Genomic DNA, 7,555 nt, shown 5'->3' with positions numbered 1-7,555 from the left:
CACATCTACACAGGCAAGTAACTTACCTGCTCTTCTACCATTGTCCAAATTCCAATTACAGTCATGAAAGAGGAGTGAGAGAGAAGAAAAGGAGAGCTCAGGCAGCAAGAGAGCTCTGCAGGCTGCCGCCACTCAGCGTCGCACTCTTCTTTTTAAACCACACACACGCGCCCCCCACAAAAAACAGACCAAAAACCCCGTGACCTTGTACCTTTTTTTCTTTCAGAGCTCATCCCTGTCTCAGCACGCCGTCTTGTCAAAGCGTGAAGTGCAGATGATCTGTAGCCCAATGACACTTGCGTGCGATGGATACGTGTTCAGAAGGAGTCCAGATCTGTAAGACAGGTGCCGTTTTGGTGGTTTTAATAATCATCACTCGAGTGCATTGACTGACACGTTTGGAAGGAAACTAACTGCTGTGGTTTAGCCCCAGTCGGCAATTAAGTGCCACCCAGCAGCTGGCTCACCCTCCCCCCTCAGGGGGATGGGGGAAAGAAGCCAAGGAGCAAAAGTCAGAAAACTCGTGGCCTCAGATAAGAAGAGGTTAATCATTGGAACACAACAAGAAGAAGAATGAATTATCATGAGAAGGAAAACAACAAGAGAGCAAGAGAGGAACAAAACCCAGGAAAACACAAGGGATGCAAGCCCTCACCACCCGCCGACCGATGCCCAGCCACTCCCCCAGCAGCGATCCCTATCCCCCGGCCAACTCCCCCCAGTCTCCATACTGAGCGTGACGCCAGATGGCACGGAATAGCCCTTTGGCCAGCTTCCATCAACTCTTTTGGCCGTGTCCCCTCCCAGTTTCTCGTGCGCCCGGCAGAGCACGGGAAGCTCAAAACTCCTTGACCAGTGGAAGCATTTCTTAGCAACAACTAGAACATCACTGTGTTATCAACGTTATTCTCATCCTAAAATCCAAAACACAGCACTCTACCAGCTACTAGGAAGAAAATTAACTCTATCCCAGACGAAACCAGGACACTCATTCCCTTTTAAACGTAGCGTCTCCTTGGGGGAAAAAAAATGTGTTAGAGACAGAAAAAAAAAAAAAAGACAACTCGGGGCTCCCAACCACCACCGAGCAGTGGGGAAATTAACGAAAGTGAAGACAAAGAGCAGCAACGCTGTAATCCTGATCACGGACTTCAGAGACCCTCCAAGTCTACACCTCAAGCCCAGGAATGACTAGTCCTTTTTTGGAAGGACAAACTTTTTTTACATAAAACTCCTAGACTGAAGGCTCCACGGAAGAGAATGCGGATTGACCCACAGCACAGCATGCCATCAACACTCTAATGAAAAAAAAAAAATTTGAATAAAAATCAAGTTGAAATGTCAGTTTCCATCACATTTCACTCACTCTATTTCTACTGGCGTCTAGGTGCTCCAAAATTAACTCTACTGACACCATAGGTTACTAACAATGTAGTTGTGCATATAAAAAGAAAAGGCTCTTGCCAACTTGCCCGTAAAGTTAGTCTGAACAAACAGAAGAGAAACACTTGACCCTGAAGAAGGTAACAGGCAGCTCTTCATTTATCCGAGATGAAAGTTCATTCTTTTACCCGAAAGGAAAACCTTCGGAACTGCCAAGGGACCAATCCAGGAACGAGGCACGCTCCGTTACCCGCAGGTCTTCATCACCTTTTCTGCACTGGCAGCAGATTTGCCTTTTCTCTGGGTTTCAGGTGGAGCATCTGTAGCGTCCCTGAACTCGCAAAGGTTTCTCCCCGCTCCCCCGGCCCCATACGCGCGATTCCCTGAGCGGCAAGCGGGACCGACCACGCGGGATTTTCTGCACGTGACGCCGAAGGTGACACTGGGAAAAGAGGAGGCAAAAATGATCCTGTTTGTCACACCCAGCCGACGGGGAAAACACAGGGGAGGGTTCTGCCAGAGGGGCCCTGCGGGGCCAGGCCGTGCACCCCGGCAGCTCCAACCGACCGGCCCCTCTCCCCTTTGCCAGGTACCGGGGAGACACCGCTGCCTCCCGCTGCCGCCTCGCCCGCGCCCCTCGCAGCGGGGCTGCCCCAGGAGAGCCGGGGCACCCCCACCTCGCTCCCACCCCCAGGAACGGGACCGGGAGACGCCCTCCATGCAGGGAGGGGCGCAGGGCGTGGATTTAATCCCCGAGGGAAGAGGCCAGGCTCCCCGCTGGCAGAAGGACCGCTCGCCTCCCTGCTGCTCAGAGACGCTTGCTGGGGACAGCCCGGCCTGCGCCCGGCCGCTCTGCAGCCCCGCTGGGAGCGCAGTCCGGCCGACGGATGCTCCAGCGAATAGACGCTCCGGCTCACGGCCGCCCCCGCTCAGCTAACGTTGCCTCTGGCTAATGCACGCTCCAGACAGCGGACACCCCATCTCCTTCCAGCTCCTCCTCGCTACAGCTCTGGCTAACCGAAGCTCCGGCTCCGCACCGAAGCTCCGCTGGATTTCAGCTCCTTCTCCTTACGAGCTCCAGCTATTTGCCACAGTCTGGGCTTTCGACAAGCTCGGAAAGCGGTCGCTGTCAGAACTTGAATATGACTATTAAACATCACAGCTGGACGCTGTGGAAATACCGATTCATCAGTTTGTACGATTAAGTACTTAAGAACTATTCTCAGCAGCGTACAAAGAAGAGCTGGGCTCCAAGAGGGCGTGCGGGGTCTGAAAAGCACCCTTCCCCCCCCAGAGGCCACCTCAGACCGAGAGGCTGGCCCGGGGCACGCCGGCCTCCCGAACTCTGGGCTCCGACGCGACCAGAGCCCCACCCTCCAGGGAGGGTCCGTGCACCCTGCCCACCCTCTGCTTTCCGCCGCAGCCCCCAACGCCCTCCCCCCGCCCTGCGCAAACAGCCAAACTGGCTTCTGCTTTGGGCCCCCAAACCAGCTCCCATTTCTGAGCCCACAAACCCACCTGCTCAGCCTGTTCTCGAGTCCCACAAATGCAGCACTTCACCTCTGCTCCTCAGCCCAAAACGTACCGCTCGGTCCCCTCTGGCAGGTCCTGAAAACGCACGACTCAAGCTGTTTCTCAGCCCCAAAGTCAGCCACCTCAGCCTCTTTTCAAGCCCCGAGAACACAAGACCCGCTCTCCATTTTCAGGCCCCAAACCAGCTCACCCTCTCTGCTTTCCGACCCCTTTGCGGTCCCCATGCGTGATGCTGCGGGGTGGGGGGAGCGGAGCCACCCCACAGCCCTGCACCCCCAGGGCCACACGTGCACTTTTTGGGAGCGCTTGGGCACTGCGGAGGGCCCGGCCCCACACCTCTGCAGGGCCGCACCAGCACAGGCAGGGCATCGCTTTATTACGGCTGCTTCCGGCTTGCTTTCTCCGGCACTGGTTGGGGGTGCCGGGCCCGCACCCCAAACCCCCGCAGCCCCAAGCACCCCTGCGGGAGCCGGGCCCAGACGCCTCCAGGAACCCCCGCCCGCCGCAGCCGCGGCCCTTCCCCGCCACTCCGGCCACCGGCACCCGCCCGGCGCCGCAGGAGCCCCCCGGGCCGCCGCTGCCCGACCTGCGCCGGGAGCGGCAGAGGCTGCCCAGCTCCACAAGCAGAACCTGAGAGCCAGATGGGGCTGCCCCTACTCCCCCCGGCTCGCACACGGGTTCGGCCCCAAAACCCCCGACGAACCCCAGGAGAGCGCTCGGCCCGGGGCTGCTTTTTCCCCGACAGTCCCAAGAGAACAGAGCCTCGAGCGCCCGCGATTTCATACAGGGATGGGGAGCAGGACAGAGGACTGGAAAGAGAAAAGGAAGACAAGGGAGAAGACTGAGGTGCCGCCAGAGAATGAAAGGCCGAAAGAAAAGGTCAGAGACGTAGAGGAAATCAAACACAACAGGGACGAGAAGCCCTGCAGAGAGATGGAGCAAGAAAAGGCAGGGTCAGCGAGCAGGACAGAGGGGTAGAGAGGTGGGGGGGAAAGGAGAGGAAGAAGAACAGAGGAACGTGACGGCGACAGGGCGCAGGACATACAGACAGAGAGAAAAACCACAGGGAACAGGACAAAGGGACTGGGAAAGCAAGAAAGGGTCAGATTTGTACAAAGAGACCAAGAAGGAAAAAGGAAAAAAAAAGCAAGCCATGGGCTAGAGGACAGAGGCAGAGGAAGAGGAAAAAAGGGCCAGGGAGCAGGACAGAGAAGGAGAGAAAGGAAAAAGCGGAGACAGGGAAGAGGGTCAGGGAGAGGAAGCAAAGGGCAGGGAGCAGGAGAGAGGTGGAGAAAGAAGCGCTGGGGCAGAAGGATAGAAAGAGAACAAAGACAGGAAGAAGGATGGCGGACGATAGAGAGAGGGGAAAAAGAAGGACGAGGAGCAGGACACAGATTGTCAGACAGGGACAGGGAGCAAGACCACGCGCTGGCTGACGCATACAGACCCTGCGGTGCACGCTGGCGGCCTGGCCTGCCGCGGACTACGAGGAGGGATCCTTCCTCACCCGGAGAGGCAGGCTCTCTCTTGCCTGCAGCGGGAGGCAGCCGCCAGACGGCCTTCCATTTCTTCTTCTTTACCCTTCTCTGGCTTCTTTCTCCAGCTTCAGCCGCGGCAGCTCCTGTCCACAGCCAGCAAGCGCTCCGCCCGTCCCTTTTCGCCCCACGCCGCGAGGAGAGCCAGGCCAGGCACAGACAATCCACGCAAGCCTGAGGCGGGTGCCGTCACCGGCAGCCCCAGGGGAGGAAGGGACGACCGTGTCCTCAGCGCAGCCTCTGGGAGAGGGAAAGAAGAAGCAGACACCGTTATTACCGCAGATCGCCCCCGGCTGAAGCCTCTCCTTCCGCAGGGGCTTCTGGAGACGCGCGGAAGGCCAGCTTGCCACCGGCACGACGGGGCTTGGGAGCGACCTGGGGCTACGGGACAGGCTTCAGGGGAGGGGCTGGAGCTGGGGGCAGCTGCGCGTGGGGGGGCAAGCGGGGCCGGGGGAGGCTCAGGGGAGCTCTGGGAGGGGGGAGCCGCCCGGCGTCTGCGCCTGGGGGGTGTCCGCCTTCTTCCCCTCTCCCTTCTCTCAGCTCTCGGGCAACTCCCTGGGGCTGCCCTGACCCAGCTCGCCTCCGGCACACCGGCAGCCTGCCGCAGCGGGCAGCTTCAGGCTTCCCGTCCCGCAGCCAGCGGGCAGAACACACCCCCGCGCCCGCCAAAGGGGCTCGCTCGCCTTACCGCTGCCCCAGGACACCCGCCGCCGCCGAGACCCGCGCCCAGCGCGCCGCCATGCCGCTCCCGGGCACCGCGCATGCGCCGGCCGCCGACGGCGCGCCGGAGGGGCCAGGGCTGGCGCCCGAACGCCGGGCGGCGGCACCGCGCTGCGGCCGTGCCGCCGCGGCAGCGGCGGAGGCGGCAGCGCCGCTGCGCTCCTGTGCGGTGTCGGCGCTGCAGTACCGCGCCGCGGCACCGGCAGCAGCGGGCACCCGGCGGGCGGCGCGGACCCAGGGCGGCACCGGCGCTGCAGTTCCGCGCCGAGCGCCCGCCGGCAGCGTGCACGCGGGCGGCGGCCGCGGCGGCGTTTCCTTACCGGGAGGCAGCAACGAGCGCGGCGGCGGCGCTTCGCAGGCACCGCGGCACCGCCTTGCCGTTAGCGGCGGACGGCAGCCGCAGTGAGCACGGCGGCACCCCACCGCACATGCGCGGTGCCGGACCTGCAGTACCGCGTTTCCTCCGCCAGAGGGCAGCAGTGAGCGCGGGCGCCGCCGCGCGCCCGACCACCCCCCGCCCCCGCGCCCCCCCGCGCGCCACGTGCCCGAGGCCGTTCCCCGCCGGCAGACGGCTGCCGGCCCCGGCAGGTACCCGGAGGCCAGCATTGGGGCGAGGACGCACCCCGGCGTGCTGCACACACCAGCGGGGCTGGCTGGAACCTCCCTGCCGAAAGACTACATCTCCCGGCATGCCCTGCCAACAACGTGCCCGACCACAAGCTGCCTACCCCAGGACTACAGCTCCCAGCATGCTGCGGGCTGCTGCCTTCTGTGCCATTTAACCCTATGGGGACACCGTCCCGTGCGCCCTCCTCCCCTCACCAGCACCCGCGGGACCCCGCCGCGCCTGCGGAGGCCGGCTCGCAGGGCCGGGATTCCCAGCACCACCACCGGCTCCGCTTCGGGTCCGATGCTTCCCCAGCTGTCCCGCACCCCTCCGCACGACCTGGAAACCCCCCACACACAGACACGCACCGGGGGGGGGGGGGGCCTTTGTGTCAGGACCACCCTTTTGCAGGGCCCCGACCCGACCCAGCTGCTTCCCCAGCACTACCCCTACCCCCCTGTGAGCCCCAGCGCTCAGGCAGCCCCGCGTGTCCCTGTGCGGCCTCCCCCCTGTCCCGGTGCATCAGCTTTCCCCCATCCCCTCGGCTTCTGGGCCACCCGCGACCCCGGCGCCGCACCCTCCGCTCCTTGGCCCTAGTGCGGGTCTTCCTGGACCCGGTCGCTGTTGCCCCAGCCTCACCTCCCCTTTGTGTCACCTTCCCCGGGATGTTCCCGGTTGCAGGGACCCCCCCCCCCCGGCCCCATTCACCTGTTCTGTGCTTGCAGCCTCAGTCCCGGTCCCAGCATGTATTGCTCAGCTCTGGCGTTGTTGTCCTGGACCTACCCTGATGGGGTGATGTGAACACCACACTCATGGCAGTAGCCCAGCTCAGCAGCCCCCGGCCCACAGCTGCAGCCCGTGGGGACACGGGCACCATAGCCATCAGCCCTGCTGGCCACTCCAGAGGCTTGTCAGCCCCAGGCCCTGGGCCCAGAGCTGCATCCCACCGAGAACACAGGCTATTGCCCTCGGCCCCACTGGGGACAGCTGTGGTCGCTGGGACAGCAGAGGGGTGCCCCAGCTCCTGAGGGCAGCTTGCCAAAAGCCAAAGGGAGAGTCCTGGGCTGCAGAGGAAGAGAAAAGGGGACGAGAACAAAGGGAGAGCCCTGGAGCGCAATGCTGGGGTGGGAGGAAGCCATCAGCAGGTGACAAGGAAAACATAGGACTCTGGGGGCACAGGAAGGTGGGGGGAGGGGGCCTGGGCCCCACAGAGAGGAAAACAGTTGACCCTAGAGCACACCAAAAAAGCACTGGCAAAACTCTGCGATGGGAGGAAAGCTAAACAGGAAGCATTGCGGCACGCTGTATGACAAACACAGGGCCTTGGGACACACAGAAGGACTCGGGGGGAGCCTAAAATATGAATTCAGGAGTTCAGAGGGCTCCAGGGCACGGCCGAATACAAACTGGTGCACACCAAAAGGGCTGCGCAGCATGCCACGGGGCTCAGTGTCGCTGTTTGCTTAGGGACATGGTGTAGTGGTGGTCTTGGTAGTGTCAGGCTTACGGTTGGACTCGATGATCTTAAAGGTCTTTTCCAACCTATACGATTCTGTGATTCTGTGATGGGAAGCGGCCTGCAGCCACCACCAGACCCTATGGAAACTCCCTCTCTCAGCACCGTTTGTGCTGGCCCCAGACCTTCGCCCGTACCTTGGGTACCGTAGGGGGTTGCCCCCTCAGCGACCTCGTTGGGAATGAAGAGCTCACAACCCGTATTCCTTCAGATCCTCCTCTCTGTCCCCTCTGTCCACGCTTGCCCCAGACCAAACAGCCC

General features: G+C 61.9%; 1 long non-coding RNA gene across 2 annotated transcripts; it reads right to left on the bottom strand.

The window, feature by feature from the left end:
- Positions 1 to 217: 217 nt before the first annotated feature.
- Positions 218 to 6,922, bottom strand: LOC140654650 (uncharacterized). Of its 2 annotated transcripts, none has more exons than XR_012043485.1 (3): positions 6,487 to 6,922; positions 4,364 to 4,691; positions 218 to 334 (listed from the first exon to the last, which is right to left on the bottom strand). It is a non-coding gene; the product is annotated as an uncharacterized lncRNA (long non-coding RNA). The 2 variants fall into 2 exon arrangements; XR_012043484.1 differs by lacking the exon at positions 6,487 to 6,922 and adding an exon at positions 5,492 to 5,554.
- Between the last annotated feature and the right edge of the window lie 633 nt (positions 6,923 to 7,555).

Source organism: Ciconia boyciana, chromosome 7 (genome assembly GCF_034638445.1).
Source record: "Ciconia boyciana chromosome 7, ASM3463844v1, whole genome shotgun sequence".
Classification (NCBI taxonomy): domain Eukaryota; kingdom Metazoa; phylum Chordata; class Aves; order Ciconiiformes; family Ciconiidae; genus Ciconia; species Ciconia boyciana.
Note: the sequence above shows the minus strand (reverse complement) of the source record. Positions and strands in the feature narration are given on the sequence as shown.